Source organism: Rhinoderma darwinii, assembly GCF_050947455.1.
Source record: "Rhinoderma darwinii isolate aRhiDar2 chromosome 2 unlocalized genomic scaffold, aRhiDar2.hap1 SUPER_2_unloc_56, whole genome shotgun sequence".
In the NCBI taxonomy this organism is placed as follows: Eukaryota; Metazoa; Chordata; class Amphibia; order Anura; family Rhinodermatidae; genus Rhinoderma; species Rhinoderma darwinii.
The window spans coordinates 843,385-867,996 of record NW_027461725.1 but is presented as its reverse complement, the minus strand read 5'-3'; the positions used below and the strand labels follow the sequence as shown (position 1 = coordinate 867,996).

The following is a 24,612-nucleotide window of genomic DNA, read 5'->3' as shown; positions in this document are numbered from 1 at the left end:
TGCACCTGAGCCAGCCACTGATTGATGCAGCACCATAGTCAAATAGTGGAGTGGAGTAGGGGAACAGCAAACAGCCATTAAAGCAGCCAGCCCGCCCGCCCGCCCGTCACAATGGACCTACCTGTGTACACTAGATGGATGTGATGGAATGTACTGTGGTCCCTACATTTCAAGAAGAAGTAAGAATTGCAGTTGCAACAAACCCTTGCTTGCCTACAAAGAGAGCAGAAATTTGGATTTGTTACTATGTTACCTGGAAGAATAACAAACTGTGCAAGGATGGAGGTTGTAGGAGCAAGGAGAACAAGTTGTCTGTAAAGTTGGTGGATGCCTATTTTACATTTTGCAGTCCCTTGTCTCCCTCTTGTGGCCTCCTGGAGGCAACTAGCTGTGCAAAAAAAAGACAGCCTGGGGGCCGGCTGTTGCAGTGTTGCCCTCTCAGGCAACACTGAGTGACTGACTGAGCCGCACCGTCTTATATAAAGTTCAGACGGAACTTTGCACGTGTCATAGTGGAGACCTCAGGAGCCAGAGCCAGCTTTCTGACATCATAATGGGGCCTCAGAGATAAAAGCCTGGGCCCAGGCAGTGTTGGTCAGTGCTGCTCAGCAGGCAGCACTGGACTGGATTAAAGCTGATACAAGGTGTGAAAGGAGAAGGGGTGGCAGTGGGCATGCACTTACTGCTGCTGCTGCTGCTGCTGCTGCTGCTGCTGCTGCTGCCAGTGTTTGCACGGCAGGAGGGCATTTGGGCGTTGCCAGGAAGGCGTTTTTATGTCGATTCCTCCTCTTTCAGCACTGCATTGTGGTGCAAGCAAAAGAAGCAAAACGCGCGGCGCGTTCGGGTTATCGCTTCTCTGCCTTTTGGCTAAGATCAAGTGTAGTATCTGTTCTTATCAGTTTAATATCTGATATGTCCCCTATCTGGGGACCATATATTAAATGGATTTTTAGAACAGGGAGATGGAAATAGAGCTTGCTCTGTCCACTCCACGCATTGACCTGGTATTGCAGTATTTCCAGGACCGGTGCACCCTTTCCTTATGTGTTTACTAAAATCAGATTCCAAAAGTGCTTTTTGTGTTTGCCATTGTTTTTGTCTTTCGGATGGGATCTCCCCTTTTAATCCCATTATTTCAACACCTGTTGGACAATGCATTTGTACAGTCATGTGTGATAATGAGCTAATTTATTAAATGCAATTAATTAATACATTGCCACCTCTTGTTTTGTGTCGTCTGTGTTTCTGTGTTTCCGGCATTTCACATTGGAACAGCTCATTCACCTTCCTTGTCTTCTCTCCGCCCTCCCTCCTAGGTAGGTTAAAGAGCTGCACCTGAGCCAGCCACTGATTGATGCAGCACCATAGTCAAATAGTGGAGTGGAGTAGGGGAACAGCAAACAGCCATTAAAGCAGCCAGCCCGCCCGCCCGCCCGTCACAATGGACCTACCTGTGTGTAATATGACTTTAAGGACAATAATTACTGACACCGGGATTATATTCGTTTTGTCTTTACTGAACATGCAGAAAATATGACAACAGTGAAAACTTGAGCTCTAGGCAAAATATAACTGGTGCTCGGTAAACAATACAGTCTCTGCTTTTTATCCGGCACTTCAATATAACACAGTCTCTTATAATCCGTAATGATTAAAATATGTTCTCTTTATCTTGTGCCTTAGGATAATAAAGTCTCTTAGCTTCCAGGTTTAGTGTAATGTGATCTTTGAGGTCCGGCAATGTAATACAATGCACTCTCTGATGATCCGGCACTTAATGGCTCTATGTTACCTTATGCTCAAAAATGGCGTCTTCAGCTTCTTGCTCTAAACACTCTCCTCTTAACTCGGCCGGATCTCCTTAACTTGGAACTCCAGTAAATGCGTGTCTGATACTTCACATTACTTATGCTCTGCTGCTGGCCAGAATGCTCTTTATCTTTTACAGTTATCTGAGTCACAATGTCTTCCTTACTTGCTACAGCTCTCTCAGTCCAGTCTCTGTCTCTTCCTGTCCAGCGCTTCTCAGACCTCTCCCCCGACACTTCCTTACTAGACCTCTCTTGTATATCACTCCACACACTAAACACTGTCGATGTACTAACCTCACAGCGCCCTCTAGTGGCCGGCCACAACCTCCCATTTCTCAATGCCATACAATCCTTTTGCTGGGTTACATCTTTTCCCCCAGGTTTATTAGTTGCCGTCCCGGCAACTTGCTGTGGCGTCACAAATCCTTCAAACCTAGAAGGAAGTCTTCCAAAATTGGATCGTTGAGAATGACGTACCTGCGACAACTCTTCTTCCACAGGAGTAACATTCTCTTCTTGTACTTCACTGGTACTTTCTTGTCTCTCTGGTACTTGAACCGGCGGACTCCACCAACCTTCATCTATGGGAACGGGTTTTGCAACAGGAGGATCTCTAGTGTTTGCTTCTGGTTCACGACTTATAAATGTGCAGGGTCTCAGCATATTTCTGTGTACGGTTTTCAAAGGGCCACTACTACCCTCCGGCTTGATCACAAATACAGGAATATATGGATTGGGCTGACGCACCACCTCATACGCCAAGGTTTCCCACTTCCATTGCAGCTTTCCTGCTCTTCTTGCACCCTGATTTCGCACGATTACTCTATCACCCACTTGCAAAGGTAGTTCCTTCAATTTCTGATTTACTGTAAGATCATGAGGCCCCAGTCTCCGCGCCACTAAATTATACATTTCTTGTACCTTGCGTCGATGACCCCACATCCAGGTCTGCGGAATCCACTCTTCTTGTTCTTCCGGGATAGGCATCATTAAATTTAGGGGACATCGTCCATTTCTTCCGAACATTAACAGAAAAGGAGAATATCCAGTAGTGGCATGTACAGTGTTATTATAGATCCAGATTAATTCTGCAATGTAGTCAGGCCATCTCTCTTTTTTTTGTTTTTCCAGTGTTCGCAACAACTGCAATATGGTCCGATTCATCCTTTCACAGGCCCCGTTCCCTTGAGGGTGATACGGGGTCGTGCGGGTCTTTTTAATCTGGTACAATCTGCATAATTCTTCTATTACTCGCCCCTCAAAACAAGCTCCTTGATCAGAGTGAAGCTGTGAAGGACATCCATAGGGTAAGATGAAATGAGTCCACAATCCCTGTGCCGCAGATTCAGCCGTTTGATCTCTGGTAGGTACGGCCACTGTGAATTTGGTGAAGTGGTCTATCACAACCAATAAATATCTGTACCCTTGTAAAGACTCATCTACTGTCAAATAGTCCATCATGACCAACTGTAATGGATAATGCGTCTGTATATGGCCCACCGGAGCTTGTTGTTCAGCCGCTCTGGCCAGGGTGCAATTTCTACAGTTCTGACACACTTTCTGTGCCACTGCAAACAGCAGAGGATGATAGTAGAATTGTTGCAACCAACGGAAAGTCTTTTCAGGACCATAATGCCCCTTTTTCTCATGCATCCACTTAACCGTACTTTCTAACTCTCGCTCCGGCAACACAGCTTGCCAGACGGGTCCTTCCATGGTCGGTAGGAATACTCGGCGGTACAATATCCCTTGTTTTACTGCCAATCTATCTCGTTGGCGATATATTCTCTGTCCCACTCCAGACAATCGCAATCGCTCTCGTTGATTGGGTCGGTATCCCTCTAGCACCCATCTTCTTACAGTCCGAATTTGAATATCTTGCAACTGCTGTTTCTTCCATTCTTCAGCAGTCCATTGATCGATGGTTTCTCTTATGGGCTCCACAGTATGCACCGGAGCACTTTGAATATTCTCACCTGGCATCTGATCATGTACTTCATTGGCAAGGAAATTAGGAGTCTCTGTTTCCTCTAACTCCTCTTCAGTCAGTCCTTCAGGCAAATCTACTGGATTACGGGACAGGGCATCTGCATTCCCATTAGCTCGTCCTGGGCGGTACTTTACAGTAAATTTAAATTTGCTAAGTCGCGCTCGCCAACGTTGCTCCATAGCACCCAATTTAGCCGAGTCTAAATGAACCAATGGATTATTGTCAGTCCATAACACACACTCTGCGCCCAGCAAGATATCTGCAAATCGCTCGGTAACCGCCCATACGACTGCCAAAAGTTCCAACCGGAATGAGCTATAGTTGTCCGGATTCTTTTCCCCATCTCTCAGCGTCCGACTGGCATAAGCAATGACACGTTCCCGTCCATTCTGCACTTGAGAAAGAACAGCTCCTAATCCTTTTAAACTTCCATCGGTACACAAAACAAATGGTAGAGAGTAATCTGCATACGCCAAGACAGGAGCACCAGTTAGTCGTCTTTTTAACTCTTGGAAGGCTTGTTCAGCCTCTATTCCCCAAGTGATACTTCTCTTATGATCGACTCCCGGTTTGGTTCCGTTCAGTAACACATATAGGGGAGCAGCCACCTTAGCAAAATTCTGTATGAACCGTCTGTAATATCCAATCAGTCCTAGGAAACTTCTAAGCTCTGTTACTGTCTTTGGTACCGGCCATTGTTGCACGGCTCGTACTTTGGCATCCATTGGTTGTACACCATCTCTAGTAACCACGTGTCCCAGGTACTCAATTCTTTCTTTAAACAAGTGACATTTGCCCGGTTTTAGTTTTAGACCATGTTCTTCGATACGCGTAAGTATCACTTTCAATCTTTCCAAATGTTCTGTGAAAGTGGCTGAGAAGATAATGATGTCATCTAGGTAGATGAGCAAACATTCAAAGTTTAAATCTCCCAAACAAACTTCCATCAAGCGCTGAAATGTAGCTGGTGCATTGGTTAGACCGAACGGCATTCTCAAAAATTCGTATAACCCCATAGGGGTGATAAATGCAGTCTTTTCTTGATCTTCTTCTGCAACTGGTACTTGCCAGTACCCACTGGCCAAATCCAGGGTAGAGAAGTATTTGGCCTTACCCAAAGCCAGCAAAGAGTCTTCTATTCGTGGTAAAGGGTATGCATCTCTGACGGTGCAGGCATTCAATCGCCGGTAATCTACACAGAACCGCAAGCTTCCATCTTTCTTCTTTACTAATACTATGGGAGAAGCCCATGGACTCTTACTGGGTCGGATAACATGACTGTCTAGCATGCGTTTTAGCAACACTTTGGCTTCTTGATAAAAAGCGGGCGGAATGGTACGGTATCGTTCTCGTACCGGGTGAGCATTTCCCGTATGTATTTCATGTTCTAAAGTTGTTGTCAACCCAAAGTCTGCTTCATTCTTGGAAAAAGCCTTGGAGTGCTCTCCTAACACTCCCGCCACTTCATCTATTTGCCTGGTAGTCAAATCCGTTCCTTCTAAAGGTATTTGCTCCAGTAATCGCCTCCCAATGGTGTCATTAGCTTGAGTGGTGGCTCGACACACTGTAACCACAGCTACACTTTCACAAGGATAACTCACTTGCCAATCTGAACGGCTTTCCACTTGTTCCTCCCTCACCGGAAACACTTCAGCTACTAGTTCCCGGGGAAATAAGGTTACATTTTGTTTCGTGATATTAACCACTCGTAATAATACTTGTCCAGCCTGTACCTTGCATATCGACCGGGCCACGGCTACTCCTTCTTTCTGCAGAGCTGATTCAATTAACACAGTGGTGCCCTTTAACACTTTATTAGTACCCACTGGCAAGGGTAACAACATTTCATGGCCTGCTGGTACTTGTATACTTCGAGAGGCTGGTATCTTAACCAGTCCTACCCTTCCAGGCCAATTTAACAGTTCTCCATTAATGCGACAATGTTTTAAAGTGCGCTGTAAAGCCATTTGAGAAGGTCGTTGAGTGGGTATTTGTTTCCAGTATTTTGGGCCCAGCTCTTGTGACATTACTCCATCTAAGTCCCGCAATATATTCATTCCTAGAATCACGGGAATGTCAGAGTCCATAGCTTTTTCTACTATGATAACCCCCTTTTTGTTCAAATCACGATTCCATATTGAAATGTCCATTTGTATAACTCCCAGGATAGGGATAGGTAAACTATTAGCTGCCTTGAGTCTTATCCAAGTGTCACTCTTCTCACATAACAAGGAAGGGAAATAAGTTTCAAACACAACTTTATCCATAGTGGTCACTTGAGATCCAGTATCGATTAAACATGACAACTCAACGCCATTGAATTTTGCTACAACGACGGGACATTCCCCCACTATATCTGTAGCATCTAACACAGGGCATGTATCCGTGGACTCTCCTGTAGTTTGCCCCTCAACTACAGGTCGTTCTAGTTTAAATTCCTGCGATTGCTCTGATAGTGAGAACGCATGCAATTTCTAGCAATGTGTCCTGCTCGGCCACAATTATAGCAGATGGTAGGGTCTGGAGCATTCCTACCTTGATTCCTTCTATCCGCAAACGACTGTCTCTCTTGTGAGTATCGAACTGGAGTTCCAGGGTCAGGCTTATTAGTAATAGCGGCTTTCAACTCTCTCATGGCACCTTCCAATGACTCCATCCTTGCCTCCATTTCGGGGTTCTTCTTGGTTACAATTTCTGCTTGCCTGACCACCGTATCAGTGCTGGCCGATTCCTCTTTTTCCAATGCGATAGCTTCCGTCAATAATTGATGAATCGTCATATCTGGTTCTTTCTTTAACTTTTCCTTCAGAGTTCTCCTTAACGGTGGATTCTTGAGACCTATTACAAACTGATCCCGCAATACTACGTGTACATTGGTAAAGGACCCGGCTGATTGTTCTTCTTTACGTTGCAACATTGCCATTATTTCCTGTAATCCATTTGCAAACTGCGCCAGTGTCTCTTCTTCTTTCTGCTGGCGGGCAAAGAATCGCTTCCTTATCATGCCCTCAGAGGACGTATCCCCATACACATCATCTAATAGCTGCCGAATTTGTTCGAAGGTTTGTCGATGTCGTGCTGGCTGTAACAAAACGGTTTTCCTAGCTTCTCCTTCTAAGGTACTTAGCGCCAATTCTACTTTTAAATGTGGAGCGACATTACAGAGCCGTGCCGCTCCTTCCAGCCGTTCACTCCAATCTTCCAACAATAGATCAGATCCATTAAACTTTGGCAAATGATTTAAGAGGGCTCCCACCGGTATCATTGGATGGGTCACACTGGATGATAATGTTGTCTCGTCCATTGTATCTGCATCCATCCTGCCGCACTACGCCAAGTTGTAATATGACTTTAAGGACAATAATTACTGACACCGGGATTATATTCGTTTTGTCTTTACTGAACATGCAGAAAATATGACAACAGTGAAAACTTGAGCTCTAGGCAAAATATAACTGGTGCTCGGTAAACAATACAGTCTCTGCTTTTTATCCGGCACTTCAATATAACACAGTCTCTTATAATCCGTAATGATTAAAATATGTTCTCTTTATCTTGTGCCTTAGGATAATAAAGTCTCTTAGCTTCCAGGTTTAGTGTAATGTGATCTTTGAGGTCCGGCAATGTAATACAATGCACTCTCTGATGATCCGGCACTTAATGGCTCTATGTTACCTTATGCTCAAAAATGGCGTCTTCAGCTTCTTGCTCTAAACACTCTCCTCTTAACTCGGCCGGATCTCCTTAACTTGGAACTCCAGTAAATGCGTGTCTGATACTTCACATTACTTATGCTCTGCTGCTGGCCAGAATGCTCTTTATCTTTTACAGTTATCTGAGTCACAATGTCTTCCTTACTTGCTACAGCTCTCTCAGTCCAGTCTCTGTCTCTTCCTGTCCAGCGCTTCTCAGACCTCTCCCCCGACACTTCCTTACTAGACCTCTCTTGTATATCACTCCACACACTAAACACTGTCGATGTACTAACCTCACAGCGCCCTCTAGTGGCCGGCCACAACCTCCCATTTCTCAATGCCATACAATCCTTTTGCTGGGTTACATGTGTACACTAGATGGATGTGATGGAATGTACTGTGGTCCCTACATTTCAAGAAGAAGTAAGAATTGCAGTTGCAACAAACCCTTGCTTGCCTACAAAGAGAGCAGCAATTTGGATTTGTTACTATGTTACCTGGAAGAATAACAAACTGTGCAAGGATGGAGGTTGTAGGAGCAAGGAGAACAAGTTGTCTGTAAAGTTGGTGGATGCCTATTTTCCATTTTGCAGTCCCTTGTCTCCCTCTTGTGGCCTCCTGGAGGCAACTAGCTGTGCAAAAAAAAGACAGCCTGGGGGCCGGCTGTTACAGTGTTGCCCTCTCAGGCAACACTGAGTGACTGACTGAGCCGCACCGTCTTATATAAAGTTCAGACGGAACTTTGCACGTGTCATAGTGGAGACCTCAGGAGCCAGAGCCAGCTTTCTGACATCATAATGGGGCCTCAGAGATAAAAGCCTGGGCCCAGGCAGTGTTGGTCAGTGCTGCTCAGCAGGCAGCACTGGACTGGATTAAAGCTGATACAAGGTGTGAAAGGAGAAGGGGTGGCAGTGGGCATGCACTTACTGCCGCTGGTGCTGCTGCTGCTGCTGCTGCTGCCAGTGTTTGCACGGCAGGAGGGCATTTGGGCGTTGCCAGGAAGGCGTTTTTATGTCGATTCCTCTTCTTTCAGCACTGCATTGTGGTGCAAGCAAAAGAAGCAAAACGCGCGGCCCGTTCGGGTTATCGCTTCTCGGCCTTTTGGCTAAGATCAAGTGTAGTATCTGTTCTTATCAGTTTAATATCTGATACGTCCCCTATCTGGGGACCATATATTAAATGGATTTTTAGAACAGGGAGATGGAAATAGAGCTTGCTCTGTCCACTCCACGCATTGACCTGGTATTGCAGTATTTCCAGGACCGGTGCACCCTTTCCTTATGTGTTTACTAAAATCAGATTCCAAAAGTGCTTTTTGTGTTTGCCATTGTTTTTGTCTTTCGGATGGGATCTCCCCTTTTAATCCCATTATTTCAACACCTGTTGGACAATGCATTTGTACAGTCATGTGTGATAATGAGCTAATTTATTAAATGCAATTAATTAATACATTGCCACCTCTTGTTTTGTGTCGTCTGTGTTTCTGTGTTTCCGGCATTTCACATTGGAACAGCTCATTCACCTTCCTTGTCTTCTCTCCGCCCTCCCTCCTAGGTAGGTTAAAGAGCTGCACCTGAGCCAGCCACTGATTGATGCAGCACCATAGTCAAATAGTGGAGTGGAGTAGGGGAACAGCAAACAGCCATTAAAGCAGCCAGCCCGCCCGTCACAATGGACCTACCTGTGTACACTAGATGGATGTGATGGAATGTACTGTGGTCCTTGTAGACACTGAAGCGCCTAGGGAGAGTGTCAGGGACTGCAAGGGGTTAAGAAAGGATGGAACGGTTTAAAATAATGCCCAGGACCAGGATTGGTCAACAAGGGGTAAGAGGGGCGTGGTTAAGAAGATATAAGGCAGGGGTTTGGAGCGGGAAGCCCTCTTACCTTCAAGCTGCAGTGGAAGAAACACCTTTGCTGCTGCTGTGGAGATTCAGAGCGTGGTCGTTGAGAAGATGGCAGAAGAACTATTGCGGAAGGTGGCACAGCGGGTAGCGTCGGAGGGACCTGCCTGGCTGGAATCCCTGTTGGAGGAAGGAGAGAAGCGAGGATCTGAGCGGGGCACGGAACAGTCGGGAGCGGCTACCCGAGGTAGGCCGCAGCGCGTTACACGCCCTCCGGTTCGACTGAGCCCTAGCCCTGTTGCTATGAGGGGTGCTGTGACTGCTGCACAGTCATGCGGTGGTCCCAGCAGGTCCCCTAGGCCTATGTCGACGGGTGCTTCGTCGGTCGACATAGTGCCCCCCTCCCCCCCGTCCACTCGTCGCGCTGGCGTCCTTCCCCATGGCGGTAAGAGGGCGGCTGTTAAACCGGCACGGTACAACCCGCCTCGAGCTGCTGATGCGGGCGCGGAGGCAGCGGCCGACTATCGTGACAGTGGGGTGAATATGGCGGACTCAGGCGACTGGTCCGACATGGTCGCTTACCATGCGGCATGTTCACAGGAGCTGGGACTTGCTTCTGGGGCCTGTGTGCAGCCGGGGTCGGCGCCATCTTTCCCCGTGCTGTTCTCTACGCAGCCAGAATTGGCGGCGGGGGGAACAGGGGCGGGACGTCCTGGCAGGCGCAGTGCAGCCAGGACACAAGATGGCGGCGCACGAAAAAAGAAGATGGCGGCGGGTGCGGGGAGGCGGACGGTGAGCAAGCAGCCCAGCCAGGGGGCGGGGGCTTCTGCGGTGCCTGTCGCTTCTCCACCCCGGTCCCCCCCGGGCCCCTGTCAGCATGGGTCAGGGGCAGGGGGGGAGTGTGCTAGGAAAGATAGGATTGAGGGTGTTTTGGATTCTATTTGCCCTTCTCCTGCCTTGTCATCTTTCTCTCCTGCAGGTCCAAGAAGGGAGCGTTCCAGGCGAGGGAGTAAACGCCGGGCTGGTGGACATCGCCGGCACGGCCATCATGGACGTCGCAGGTCAGGTGACGGGAAGAGGCGTGGTCGACGGTATTCCTCGTCTTCCAGCGATGGTTTCTCCTCCTCGTCTGCGACGACGTCCGCATCATCCGGATCATGGAGGAGGTCGTCGAGGAGATCCTCACGGCCGCAGAGACGCAGTCGACGCCGGGAGGTGCAGCGCTTGTCGGTGGATCAGGAGCAGCTGTCCCAGGTTGTACCTCCCGCCGGGCCGGTGGAGGAGGTGCAGGCCGTGGTTCCAGTGCCGCGGCAAGTGGCTGAAGGACCCTCTGGAGTCGGTGGGACCTCTGGGAGCGGTGAGTCGGCCTGCGGTGACGCATGGCTTAATAAACCTAATGCAGCGGGTGCGGATTTGATTTCTGTTTTAAAAGCCGTGGTGGCTGGGTTGAAAGTGAATGAGGGAACGTCGTGTCCCTCTGTGCCACCAGAGGGAGCTATGCCCCCGTCTGAGAAAGAGAATGCTTTAGCTAGTTTGACGTTTAGAGATTCATTGTTTTGTGGAGTCGCTCCTCTCGGGACTCATTTGTCAGCTGAGGTCAAGGACAAGATTTGGAGGAATGAATTTGTGGATATTTGGTCCTTGGTCTCGGTGGAGCAGGTGACTGTCGACAAGGAGCGGGGCTTTGAGAGAGGTTCGGATAGGAAAGCGAAAGTAGCGAAAACATTTGGCAACTGGGTACAGTGTTACGCTACACTGGCTCATGTTATTTGCCAACGCTATCCTGGGAAAGGGGCCGAGTTGTTTGTCTATTTTGACACAATTTTCAGCGCCCACAGGCTGCACGGTGGTGCGGCCTGGTGGCGATATGATGAAGAATTTCGGCGACGTTTGGCTTTGTCGCCTGATATTAGTTGGGCGACAAAGGCAACGGACGTGTGGTTGCAGCTTATTTTAGCGCAAGGGAGTAGGCAACAACGCCCCTTTCCCAGTGCGGCCGCAGCTCCGGGCCCCGCCCCTGGAGTTGCGGCCGCTAGGCCCACGGGTTCCTGTTGGCTCTACAACGAGGGCCACTGTCGTTTCTTTGCCACGTGCAAATTCCGACATGAATGCTCCATCTGTGGGGGCGCTCATGCGGCGCTCCGGTGTTTCCGGAGAGGTAAGCAGCCGGTTAAGGCACCTCCTTCCGGCGCAGCGGAGAACGCCGGTGAACGTGCTCGAGATGGGCCCATGGTTAGAGCGGTACCACAGGAGGCGGGAAGCAGAGGTGCTCACTAGCGGGTTTTCGTTTGGGTTCGAGATTCCTTTTGAATATTCTGCGACATTGTCATTGGCTGACAATTTGAAGTCGATCAATGAGAATGTGGGCATTGCGCGGTTAAAATTGGCAAAAGAGGTGGAATTGGGGAGAATGGCAGGTCCATTCAGTGAGCCGCCGTATACGAATCTGCGGGTTTCCCCCCTTGGTTTAGTTCCAAAGAAGGAACGAGGAAAGTTTAGGCTGATTCATCACCTTTCCTTTCCTCGCGGTGGTTCTGTTAACGACGGTATTTCTAGGGCGGAGGCGGCGGTTTCGTATACGTCTTTCGATGTTGCAGTAAGGCTGGTACAGGCGGCTGGACAGGGGGCGTTGTTAGCTAAATCTGATATTGAAGCGGCCTTTCGTTTGTTGCCGGTTCATCCGGAATGTTTTCACCTGTTGGGTTGTTGTTTAGACAAAGGGTTTTACGTGGATATGTGCCTTCCCATGGGTTGTTCAATATCATGCAGTTACTTTGAGATGTTTGCGTCATTTTTAGAATGGGTAGTTCGTTTGGAGTCTGGTTGTGACTCGGTTATTCATTATCTGGATGATTTTCTTTTTGTGGGCCCGGGGGGCTCTGGGTTGTGCAGCACGTTGCTGAGAGTGTTTCGACAGGTGATGTCGCGTTTCGGTGTACCTATTTCTGAAGATAAAACAGAAGGCCCTGTTACTGTTTTGTCATTTTTGGGTATCGAAATAGATAGCGAGCGGATGATGTTTCGCTTGCCCGATGATAAATTGGCAAGGCTAGTGTCGCAAGTTGACCAGGTCATGGGGTCGAAAAAAGTGACGTTAAAACAGTTACAATCGTTAATGGGATTGCTGGTGTTTGCTTGTCGTATAATTCCAATGGGTCGTGTTTTTTCTAGGCGTTTGTCTTTAGCCACTAGAGGTATCTCGAAGCCAAATCATTTTATCCGGGTAACTTCTTGTATGAAGAAGGATTTGTTTGTCTGGCATTCTTTTTTGAGTTCGTTTAATGGGAGGTCGGTGTGTCAGGAAGCTGAGTTGTCTAATGTAGACTTGGAATTGTTTACGGATGCAGCCGGAAGTGATGGTTTTGGAGCAATTTTGGGCCGAAGTTGGTGTAGATCCCCTTGGCCCTTGCATTGGAGTGATTTGGGAGTTTTACGTAATTTGACGCTATTGGAATTGTTTCCTATTATAGTGGCAATAGAGTTGTGGGGTAGCGTGATGGTTAACAAGAGGATTGTATTTTGGACAGACAACATGGCGGTGGTGCATGCGGTGAACGGGTTGTCGTCTAGTTCATTGCCGGTGTTAGCTTTATTAAGACGGTTGGTTTTGAAGTGTTTGCGTTTGAATGTGTGGTTTCGTGCGAAACATGTTCCGGGTGTCCGTAATGTGATGGCTGATGCTTTGTCTCGTTCACAGATGTCTCGGTTTCGGGAATTGCACCCGGCAGCTTTGGCAGAAGGGGTGTCCCCCCCCCTTCACTTATGGGCCCTGGTCGAGGACAACTTATGAGGCTGTTGAGGGGTTCGGTGGTACCGGCGACTTGGAAGAGTCATTGCAGAGCGTGGGATCGGTGGTTGGAGATTGCGGGGAATAACTTCCCATCACAGGATGGTTGTCACCTGGACGTCACGTTAGCAAGTTTGGTACAAATACGTCAGGAAGGGGGTAGTGCGGCCACAGCGAGCAAGTTTTTAGCAGGGGTGGCCTTTATGTTAAAATTGTGGGGATGCAGAGATGTTACAAAAGAATTTGTAGTTCGGCAGTCTTTAAAAGGGTGGAAAAAAGAGGCGTGTTCCAGGGACACGAGGCGGCCAGTATCTTTTTCACTTTTGGGTCGGCTTCTAGCCGTTTTATGTTTTGTGTGTCGGGATGAATATGAAGTGTCTTTGTTCGGAGCGGCGTTTTCTTTGGCTTTCTTTGCCGCATTACGGGTTAGTGAGCTGGTTCCGCACAGTGTAAGTGCAAGCGGTGGTCTTCTCGGATCGGATGTAGTAACGTTGGGAGATTCTCTCAGGGTCTGTGTGCGGAGGTCAAAGACTGATATGGTAGGGAGGGGGGCTTGGTTGTCGATTGGGAGGATTGGGGGGCAGTATTGCCCGGTAAAATGGGTACAGGAATTCGTGTTGGTCCGAGTGCCCGGGTCTCAATTCTTGATCCATCAGGATGGATCCGCAATGTCGCGTTTTCAATTTGAGGCGATTTTTAAGGCTGGTTTGAAGTACCTAGGTTTGCCACCGGGTGAGTTTGGTACACATTCGTTTAGGATAGGGGCGGCAACTGAGGCAGATGCCTTGGGCTTGGATTCAGCGGCTATCATGAGTCTGGGTAGATGGCGTTCTAATAGCTATAAGTCATATGTGCGACCTGATTTGGTTTTAAAGAGTGTGTAAGCTGGAAGTTTTCATAGTAGAAAATGTCTCCCCCTTCCCCCCCCCCCCCCCCATCCCTGTTTTCCTTCTTTGTTTTATATGGAGTGTTATGTTAATCCTGCCTGTATCTTCATTTGACCGGAATGTAGCTTAATTTCTTTGTTAGGGTCGCGGCGCCCCCAAGTGTGGATCTTGGGGCATTCGTATGTGCACTGGGCAGCGGTTCGAGTGGGTCGAAGGCCATTAGGTCCGAATTTGGGCCTCTCACAGGCCGACGTCCATTGGAGAGGTGTACGGGGATTACGGTGGGTGCAGTTACTGCCAGAAGTAGTGGCAGTTACAAGGCACACGTATGGACCTGTTGTCCTGATCATACATGCGGGTGGAAATGATATCGGCCAAGTGAAAATGGCTGAGTTATTGTCATTTATACGGACTGATTTGGCGCGTTTTCAGGACCTGTTCGCCCGTTGCGTAGTAGTTTGGTCCGAAATAGTGGCGCGCACGGTGTGGAGAGGAGCGAGGAATATGGCAGCGTTGGAGAGAGTGCGCAGGCTAATCAATGTGCGGGTGTCGCGGTTCATTCGCTCTATAGGGGGGATTGGGTTGCGACACCAATCCCTGGAGGGGGATAATGCTGATCTGCTGGCGCCGGATGGAGTGCATCTGAATGATATCGGGCTTGATATCTTTCTATTGGATCTCTTGGATGGTGCCGAGAGAGGGTTGGCGTTGCTTGGTGGGGGTGGTCGGGGGACTGAGTAGGTTTCTCAGTTCCCCCTTCTTGGCGGAAAGTACGGCAGATGAAGACGGAGGTAGCACCCTACATGCCTGATGGAGACAGGGAGCATCGGCATTTCAGGAGGAGAGAGAGAGAAAAATAAATATATTTATGTCTTCATGCCGATGTTTGTAAATAAGAATAAAGCTGTGGCCACTTCCACATTTCCATAAAGAAGGTGTTGGTGTGTTAATTCAAGGAAGGATGGTTAAGGTCCTGGGCAGGTAAAGTGGATAATGGGTCCTTGCAGTCTTGTAGACACTGAAGCGCCTAGGGAGAGTGTCAGGGACTGCAAGGGGTTAAGAAAGGATGGAACGGTTTAAAATAATGCCCAGGACCAGGATTGGTCAACAAGGGGTAAGAGGGGCGTGGTTAAGAAGATATAAGGCAGGGGTTTGGAGCGGGAAGCCCTCTTACCTTCAAGCTGCAGTGGAAGAAACACCCGCCCTCCCTCCCCTGGTGGTTTTGGTTTGGTTTTTTAAAAAAGATTTTTCTACGGTTATATTCTTGTTCTGGCGTTTTTCTGGTTTTTTCGTAGATGTCACAGCTGGCGGAAAGTACGGCAGATGAAGACGGAGGTAGCACCCTACATGCCTGATGGAGACAGGGAGCATCGGCATTTCAGGAGGAGAGAGAGAGAAAAATAAATATATTTATGTCTTCATGCCGATGTTTGTAAATAAGAATAAAGCTGTGGCCACTTCCACATTTCCATAAAGAAGGTGTTGGTGTGTTAATTCAAGGAAGGATGGTTAAGGTCCTGGGCAGGTAAAGTGGATAATGGGTCCTTGCAGTCCTACATTTCAAGAAGAAGTAAGAATTGCAGTTGCAACAAACCCTTGCTTGCCTACAAAGAGAGCAGAAATTTGGATTTGTTACTATGTTACCTGGAAGAATAACAAACTGTGCAAGGATGGAGGTTGTAGGAGCAAGGAGAACAAGTTGTCTGTAAAGTTGGTGGATGCCTATTTTCCATTTTGCAGTCCCTTGTCTCCCTCTTGTGGCCTCCTGGAGGCAACTAGCTGTGCAAAAAAAAGACAGCCCGGGGGCCGGCTGTTGCAGTGTTGCCCTCTCAGGCAACACTGAGTGACTGACTGAGCCGCACCGTCTTATATAAAGTTCAGACGGAACTTTGCACGTGTCATAGTGGAGACCTCAGGAGCCAGAGCCAGCTTTCTGACATCATAATGGGGCCTCAGAGATAAAAGCCTGGGCCCAGGCAGTGTTGGTCAGTGCTGCTCAGCAGGCAGCACTGGACTGGATTAAAGCTGATACAAGGTGTGAAAGGAGAAGGGGTGGCAGTGGGCATGCACTTACTGCTGCTGCTGCTGCTGCTGCTGCCAGTGTTTGCATGGCAGGAGGGCATTTGGGCGTTGCCAGGAAGGCGTTTTTATGTCGATTCCTCCTCTTTCAGCACTGCATTGTGGTGCAAGCAAAAGAAGCAAAACGCGCGGCACGTTCGGGTTATCGCTTCTCGGCCTTTTGGCTAAGATCAAGTGTAGTATCTGTTCTTATCAGTTTAATATCTGATACGTCCCCTATCTGGGGACCATATATTAAATGGATTTTTAGAACAGGGAGATGGAAATAGAGCTTGCTCTGTCCACTCCACGCATTGACCTGGTATTGCAGTATTTCCAGGACCGGTGCACCCTTTCCTTATGTGTTTACTAAAATCAGATTCCAAAAGTGCTTTTTGTGTTTGCCATTGTTTTTGTCTTTCGGATGGGATCTCCCCTTTTAATCCCATTATTTCAACACCTGTTGGACAATGCATTTGTACAGTCATGTGTGATAATGAGCTAATTTATTAAATGCAATTAATTAATACATTGCCACCTCTTGTTTTGTGTCGTCTGTGTTTCTGTGTTTCCGGCATTTCACATTGGAACAGCTCATTCACCTTCCTTGTCTTCTCTCAGCCCTCCCTCCTAGGTAGGTTAAAGAGCTGCAACTGAGCCAGCCACTGATTGATGCAGCACCATAGTCAAATAGTGGAGTGGAGTAGGGGAACAGCAAACAGCCATTAAAGCAGCCAGCCCGCCCGCCCGCCCGTCACAATGGACCTACCTGTGTACACTAGATGGATGTGATGGAATGTACTGTGGTCCCTACATTTCAAGAAGAAGTAAGAATTGCAGTTGCAACAAACCCTTGCTTGCCTACAAAGAGAGCAGCAATTTGGATTTGTTACTATGTTACCTGGAAGAATAACAAACTGTGCAAGGATGGAGGTTGTAGGAGCAAGGAGAACAAGTTGTCTGTAAAGTTGGTGGATGCCTATTTTCCATTTTGCAGTCCCTTGTCTCCCTCTTGTGGCCTCCTGGAGGCAACTAGCTGTGCAAAAAAAAGACAACCTGGGGGCCGGCTGTTGCAGTGTTGCCCTCTCAGGCAACACTGAGTGACTGACTGAGCCGCACCGTCTTATATAAAGTTCAGACGGAACTTTGCACGTGTCATAGTGGAGACCTCAGGAGCCAGAGCCAGCTTTCTGACATCATAATGGGGCCTCAGAGATAAAACCCTGGGCCCAGGCAGTGTTGGTCAGTGCTGCTCAGCAGGCAGCACTGGACTGGATTAAAGCTGATACAAGGTGTGAAAGGAGAAGGGGTGGCAGTGGGCATGCACTTACTGCTGCTGCTGCTGCTGCTGCCAGTGTTTGCACGGCAGGAGGGCATTTGGGCGTTGCCAGGAAGGCGTTTTTATGTCGATTCCTCCTCTTTCAGCACTGCATTGTGGTGCAAGCAAAATAAGCAAAACGCGCGGCACGTTCGGGTTATCGCTTCTCGGCCTTTTGGCTAAGATCAAGTGTAGTATCTGTTCGTATCAGTTTAATATCTGATACGTCCCCTATCTGGGGACCATATATTAAATGGATTTTTAGAACAGGGAGATGGAAATAGAGCTTGCTCTGTCCACTCCACGCATTGACCTGGTATTGCAGTATTTCCAGGACCGGTGCACCCTTTCCTTATGTGTTTACTAAAATCAGATTCCAAAAGTGCTTTTTGTGTTTGCCATTGTTTTTGTCTTTCGGATGGGATCTCCCCTTTTAATCCCATTATTTCAACACCTGTTGGACAATGCATTTGTACAGTCATGTGTGATAATGAGCTAATTTATTAAATGCAATTAATTAATACATTGCCACCTCTTGTTTTGTGTCGTCTGTGTTTCTGTGTTTCCGGCATTTCACATTGGAACAGCTCATTCACCTTCCTTGTCTTCTCTTCGCCCTCCCTCCTAGGTAGGTTAAAGAGCTGCACCTGAGCCAGCCACTGATTGATGCAGCACCATAGTCAAATAGTGGAGTGGAGTAGGGGAACAGCAAACAGCCATTAAAGCAGCCAGCCCGCCCGCCCGCCCGCCCGTCACAATGGACCTACCTGTGTACACTAGATGGATGTGATGGAATGTACTGTGGTCCCTACATTTCAAGAAGAAGTAAGAATTGCAGTTGCAACAAACCCTTGCTTGCCTACAAAGAGAGCAGCAATTTGGATTTGTTACTATGTTACCTGGAAGAATAACAAACTGTGCAAGGATGGAGGTTGTAGGAGCAAGGAGAACAAGTTGTCTGTAAAGTTGGTGGATGCCTATTTTCCATTTTGCAGTCCCTTGTCTCCCTCTTGTGGCCTCCTGGAGGCAACTAGCTGTGCAAAAAAAAGACAGCCTGGGGGCCGGCTGTTGCAGTGTTGCCCTCTCAGGCAACACTGAGTGACTGACTGAGCCGCACCGTCTTATATAAAGTTCAGACGGAACTTTGCACGTGTCATAGTGGAGACCTCAGGAGCCAGAGCCAGCTTTCTGACATCATAATGGGGCCTCAGAGATAAAAGCCTGGGCCCAGGCAGTGTTGGTCAGTGCTGCTCAGCAGGCAGCACTGGACTGGATTAAAGCTGATACAAGGTGTGAAAGGAGAAGGGGTGGCAGTGGGCATGCACTTACTGCCGCTGGTGCTGCTGCTGCTGCTGCTGCCAGTGTTTGCACGGCAGGAGGGCATTTGGGCGTTGCCAGGAAGGCGTTTTTATGTCGATTCCTCTTCTTTCAGCACTGCATTGTGGTGCAAGCAAAAGAAGCAAAACGCGCGGCCCGTTCGGGTTATCGCTTCTCGGCCTTTTGGCTAAGATCAAGTGTAGTATCTGTTCTTATCAGTTTAATATCTGATACGTCCCCTATCTGGGGACCATATATTAAATGGATTTTTAGAACAGGGAGATGGAAATAGAGCTTGCTCTGTCCACTCCACGCATTGACCTGGTATTGCAGTATTTCCAGGACCGGTGCACCCTTTCCTTATGTGTTTACTAAAATCAGATTCCAAAAGTGCTTTTTGTGTTTGCCATTGTTTTTGTCTTTCGGATGGGATCTCCCCTTTTAATCCCATTATTTCAACACCTGTTGGACAATGCATTTGTACAGTCATGTGTGATAATGAGCTAATTTATTAAATGCAATTAATTAATACATTGCCACCTCTTGTTTTGTGTCGTCTGTGTTTCTGTGTTTCCGGCATTTCACATTGGAACAGCTCATTCACCTTCCTTGTCTTCTCTCCGCCCTCCCTCCTAGGTAGGTTAAAGAGCTGCAACTGAGCCAGCCACTGATTGATGCAGCACCATAGTCAAATAGTGGAGTGGAGTAGGGGAACAGCAAACAGCCATTAAAGCAGCCAGCCCGCCCGCCCGCCCGCCCGCCCGTCACAATGGACCTACCTGTGTACACTAGATGGATGTGATGGAATGTACTGTGGTCCCTACATTTCAAGAAGAAGTAAGAATTGCAGTTGCAACAAACCCTTGCTTGCCTACAAAGAGAGCAGCAATTTGGATTTGTTACTATGTTACCTGGAAGAATAACAAACTGTGCAAGGATGGAGGTTGTAGGAGCAAGGAGAACAAGTTGTCTGTAAAGTTGGTGGATGCCTATTTTCCATTTTGCAGTCCCTTGTCTCCCTCTTGTGGCCTCCTGGAGGCAACTAGCTGTGCAAAAAAAAGACAGCCTGGGGGCCGGCTGTTGCAGTGTTGCCCTCTCAGGCAACACTGAGTGACTGACTGAGCCGCACCGTCTTATATAAAGTTCAGACGGAACTTTGCACGTGTCATAGTGGAGACCTCAGGAGCCAGAGCCAGCTTTCTGACATCATAATGGGGCCTCAGAGATAAAAGCCTGGGCCCAGGCAGTGTTGGTCAGTGCTGCTCAGCAGGCAGCACTGGACTGGATTAAAGCTGATACAAGGTGTGAAAGGAGAAGGGGTGGCAGTGGGCATGCACTTACTGCTGCTGCTGCTGCTGCCAGTGTTTGCACGGCAGGAGGGCATTTGGGCGTTGCCAGGAAGGCGTTTTTATGTCGATTCCTCCTCTTTCAGCACTGCATTGTGGTGCAAGCAAAAGAAGCAAAACGCGCGGCACGTTCGGGTTATCGCTTCTCGGCCTTTTGGCTAAGATCAAGTGTAGTATCTGTTCTTATCAGTTTAATATCTGATACGTCCCCTATCTGGGGACCATATATTAAATGGATTTTTAGAACAGGGAGATGGAAATAGAGCTTGCTCTGTCCACTCCACGCATTGACCTGGTATTGCAGTATTTCCAGGACCGGTGCACCCTTTCCTTATGTGTTTACTAAAATCAGATTCCAAAAGTGCTTTTTGTGTTTGCCATTGTTTTTGTCTTTCGGATGGGATCTCCCCTTTTAATCCCATTATTTCAACACCTGTTGGACAATGCATTTGTACAGTCATGTGTGATAATGAGCTAATTTATTAAATGCAATTAATTAATACATTGCCACCTCTTGTTTTGTGTCGTCTGTGTTTCTGTGTTTCCGGCATTTCACATTGGAACAGCTCATTCACCTTCCTTGTCTTCTCTCCGCCCTCCCTCCTAAGTAGGTTAAAGAGCTGCACCTGAGCCAGCCACTGATTGATGCAGCACCATAGTCAAATAGTGGAGTGGAGTAGGGGAACAGCAAACAGCCATTAAAGCAGCCAGCCCGCCCGCCCGTCACAATGGACCTACCTGTGTACACTAGATGGATGTGATTGAATGTACTGTGGTCCCTACATTTCAAGAAGAAGTAAGAATTGCAGTTGCAACAAACCCTTGCTTGCCTACAAAGAGAGCAGCAATTTGGATTTGTTACTATGTTACCTGGAAGAATAACAAACTGTGCAAGGATGGAGGTTGTAGGAGCAAGGAGAACAAGTTGTCTGTAAAGTTGGTGGATGCTTTTTTTCCATTTTGCAGTCCCTTGTCTCCCTCTTGTGGCCTCCTGGAGGCAACTAGCTGTGCAAAAAAAAAGACAGCCTGGGGGCCGGCTGTTGCAGTGTTGCCCTCTCAGGCAACACTGAGTGACTGACTGAGCCGCACCGTCTTATATAAAGTTCAGACGGAACTTTGCACGTGTCATAGTGGAGACCTGAGGAGCCAGAGCCAGCTTTCTGACATCATAATGGGGCCTCAGAGATAAAAGCCTGGGCCCAGGCAGTGTTGGTCAGTGCTGCTCAGCAGGCAGCACTGGACTGGATTAAAGCTGATACAAGGTGTGAAAGGAGAAGGGGTGGCAGTGGGCATGCACTTACTGCTGCTGCTGCTGCTGCTGCTGCTGCTGCTGCCAGTGTTTGCACGGCAGGAGGGCATTTGGGCGTTGCCAGGAAGGCGTTTTTATGTCGATTCCTCCTCTTTCAGCACTGCATTGTGGTGCAAGCAAAAGAAGCAAAACGCGCGGCACGTTCGGGTTATCGCTTCTCGGCCTTTTGGCTAAGATCAAGTGTAGTATCTGTTCTTATCAGTTTAATATCTGATACGTCCCCTATCTGGGGACCATATATTAAATGGATTTTTAGAACAGGGAGATGGAAATAGAGCTTGCTCTGTCCACTCCACGCATTGACCTGGTATTGCAGTATTTCCAGGACCGGTGCACCCTTTCCTTATGTGTTTACTAAAATCAGATTCCAAAAGTGCTTTCTGTGTTTGCCATTGTTTTTGTCTTTCGGATGGGATCTCCCCTTTTAATCCCATTATTTCAACACCTGTTGGACAATGCATTTGTACAGTCATGTGTGATAATGAGCTAATTTATTAAATGCAATTAATTAATACATTGCCACCTCTTCTTTTGTGTCGTCTGTGTTTCTGTGTTTCCGGCATTTCACATTGGAACAGCTCATTCACCTTCCTTGTCTTCTCTCCGCCCTCCCTCCTAGGTAGGTTAAAGAGCTGCACCTGAGCCAGCCACTGATTGATGCAGCACCATAGTCAAATAGTGGAGTGGAGTAGGGGAACAGCAAACAGCCATTAAAGCAGCCAGCCCGCCCGCCCGCCCGCCCGTCACAATGGACCTACCTGTGTACACTAGATGGATGTGATGGAATGTACTGTGGTCCCTACATTTCAAGAAGAAGTAAGAATTGCAGTTGCAACAAACCCTTGCTTGCCTACAAAGAGAGCAGCAATTTGGATTTGTTACTATGTTACCTGGAAGAATAACAAACTGTGCAAGGATGGAGGTTGTAGGAGCAAGGAGAACAAGTTGTCTGTAAAGTTGGTGGATGCCTATTTTCCATTTTGCAGTCCCTTGTCTCCCTCTTGTGGCCTCCTGGAGGCAACTAGCTGTGCAAAAAAAAGACAGCCTGGGGGCCGGCTGTTGCAGTGTTGCCCTCTCAGGCAACACTGAGTGACTGACTGAGCCGCACCGTCTTATATAAAGTTCAGACGGAACTTTGCACGTGTCATAGTGGAGACCTCAGGAGCCAGAGCCAGCTTTCTGACATCATAATGGGGCCTCAGAGATAAAAGCCTGGGCCCAGGCAGTGTTGGTCAGTGCTGCTCAGCAGGCAGCACTGGACTGGATTAAAGCTGATACAAGGTGTGAAAGGAGAAGGGGTGGCAGTGGGCATGCACTTACTGCCGCTGGTGCTGCTGCTGCTGCTGCTGCCAGTGTTTGCACGGCAGGAGGGCATTTGGGCGTGGCCAGGAAGGCGTTTTTATGTCGATTCCTCTTCTTTCAGCACTGCATTGTGGTGCAAGCAAAAGAAGCAAAACGCGCGGCCCGTTCGGGTTATCGCTTCTCGGCCTTTTGGCTAAGATCAAGTGTAGTATCTGTTCTTATCAGTTTAATATCTGATACGTCCCCTATCTGGGGACCATATATTAAATGGATTTTTAGAACAGGGAGATGGAAATAGAGCTTGCTCTGTCCACTCCACGCATTGACCTGGTATTGCAGTATTTCCAGGACCGGTGCACCCTTTCCTTATGTGTTTACTAAAATCAGATTCCAAAAGTGCTTTTTGTGTTTGCCATTGTTTTTGTCTTTCGGATGGGATCTCCCCTTTTAATCCCATTATTTCAACACCTGTTGGACAATGCATTTGTACAGTCATGTGTGATAATGAGCTAATTTATTAAATGCAATTAATTAATACATTGCCACCTCTTGTTTTGTGTCGTCTGTGTTTCTGTGTTTCCGGCATTTCACATTGGAACAGCTCATTCACCTTCCTTGTCTTCTCTCCGCCCTCCCTCCTAGGTAGGTTAAAGAGCTGCAACTGAGCCAGCCACTGATTGATGCAGCACCATAGTCAAATAGTGGAGTGGAGTAGGGGAACAGCAAACAGCCATTAAAGCAGCCAGCCCGCCCGCCCGCCCGCCCGCCCGCCCGTCACAATGGACCTACCTGTGTACACTAGATGGATGTGATGGAATGTACTGTGGTCCCTACATTTCAAGAAGAAGTAAGAATTGCAGTTGCAACAAACCCTTGCTTGCCTACAAAGAGAGCAGCAATTTGGATTTGTTACTATGTTACCTGGAAGAATAACAAACTGTGCAAGGATGGAGGTTGTAGGAGCAAGGAGAACAAGTTGTCTGTAAAGTTGGTGGATGCCTATTTTCCATTTTGCAGTCCCTTGTCTCCCTCTTGTGGCCTCCTGGAGGCAACTAGCTGTGCAAAAAAAAGACAGCCTGGGGGCCGGCTGTTGCAGTGTTGCCCTCTCAGGCAACACTGAGTGACTGACTGAGCCGCACCGTCTTATATAAAGTTCAGACGGAACTTTGCACGTGTCATAGTGGAGACCTCAGGAGCCAGAGCCAGCTTTCTGACATCATAATGGGGCCTCAGAGATAAAAGCCTGGGCCCAGGCAGTGTTGGTCAGTGCTGCTCAGCAGGCAGCACTGGACTGGATTAAAGCTGATACAAGGTGTGAAAGGAGAAGGGGTGGCAGTGGGCATGCACTTACTGCTGCTGCTGCTGCTGCCAGTGTTTGCACGGCAGGAGGGCATTTGGGCGTTGCCAGGAAGGCGTTTTTATGTCGATTCCTCCTCTTTCAGCACTGCATTGTGGTGCAAGCAAAAGAAGCAAAACGCGCGGCACATTCGGGTTATCGCTTCTCGGCCTTTTGGCTAAGATCAAGTGTAGTATCTGTTCTTATCAGTTTAATATCTGATACGTCCCCTATCTGGGGACCATATATTAAATGGATTTTTAGAACAGGGAGATGGAAATAGAGCTTGCTCTGTCCACTCCACGCATTGACCTGGTATTGCAGTATTTCCAGGACCGGTGCACCCTTTCCTTATGTGTTTACTAAAATCAGATTCCAAAAGTGCTTTTTGTGTTTGCCATTGTTTTTGTCTTTCGGATGGGATCTCCCCTTTTAATCCCATTATTTCAACACCTGTTGGACAATGCATTTGTACAGTCATGTGTGATAATGAGCTAATTTATTAAATGCAATTAATTAATACATTGCCACCTCTTGTTTTGTGTCGTCTGTGTTTCTGTGTTTCCGGCATTTCACATTGGAACAGCTCATTCACCTTCCTTGTCTTCTCTC

At 48.0% G+C, this 24,612-nt stretch overlaps 9 non-coding genes across 9 annotated transcripts; all 9 read left to right on the top strand.

Annotated features, from left to right (window-relative positions):
- The first annotated feature begins 847 nt into the window (after nt 1-847).
- On the top strand, nt 848-1,038 carry LOC142680799 (U2 spliceosomal RNA). The gene has a single exon (XR_012853221.1). It is a non-coding gene; the product is annotated as a U2 spliceosomal RNA (small nuclear RNA).
- Nucleotides 1,039-8,581: 7,543 nt separating this feature from the next.
- LOC142680621 (U2 spliceosomal RNA) lies at nt 8,582-8,772 on the top strand. The gene has a single exon (XR_012853076.1). It is a non-coding gene; the product is annotated as a U2 spliceosomal RNA (small nuclear RNA).
- A 7,465-nt stretch (nt 8,773-16,237) lies between these two features.
- Nucleotides 16,238-16,428, top strand: LOC142680620 (U2 spliceosomal RNA). The gene has a single exon (XR_012853075.1). It is a non-coding gene; the product is annotated as a U2 spliceosomal RNA (small nuclear RNA).
- Nucleotides 16,429-17,549: 1,121 nt separating this feature from the next.
- LOC142680896 (U2 spliceosomal RNA) lies at nt 17,550-17,740 on the top strand. Its single transcript, XR_012853299.1, has one exon. It is a non-coding gene; the product is annotated as a U2 spliceosomal RNA (small nuclear RNA).
- A 1,134-nt stretch (nt 17,741-18,874) lies between these two features.
- LOC142680619 (U2 spliceosomal RNA) lies at nt 18,875-19,065 on the top strand. Its single transcript, XR_012853074.1, has one exon. It is a non-coding gene; the product is annotated as a U2 spliceosomal RNA (small nuclear RNA).
- Nucleotides 19,066-20,191: 1,126 nt separating this feature from the next.
- On the top strand, nt 20,192-20,382 carry LOC142680617 (U2 spliceosomal RNA). Its single transcript, XR_012853073.1, has one exon. It is a non-coding gene; the product is annotated as a U2 spliceosomal RNA (small nuclear RNA).
- Nucleotides 20,383-21,512: 1,130 nt separating this feature from the next.
- On the top strand, nt 21,513-21,703 carry LOC142680616 (U2 spliceosomal RNA). Its single transcript, XR_012853072.1, has one exon. It is a non-coding gene; the product is annotated as a U2 spliceosomal RNA (small nuclear RNA).
- Nucleotides 21,704-22,837: 1,134 nt separating this feature from the next.
- LOC142680615 (U2 spliceosomal RNA) lies at nt 22,838-23,028 on the top strand. Its single transcript, XR_012853071.1, has one exon. It is a non-coding gene; the product is annotated as a U2 spliceosomal RNA (small nuclear RNA).
- A 1,130-nt stretch (nt 23,029-24,158) lies between these two features.
- LOC142680614 (U2 spliceosomal RNA) lies at nt 24,159-24,349 on the top strand. Its single transcript, XR_012853070.1, has one exon. It is a non-coding gene; the product is annotated as a U2 spliceosomal RNA (small nuclear RNA).
- The last annotated feature ends 263 nt before the right edge of the window (nt 24,350-24,612 follow it).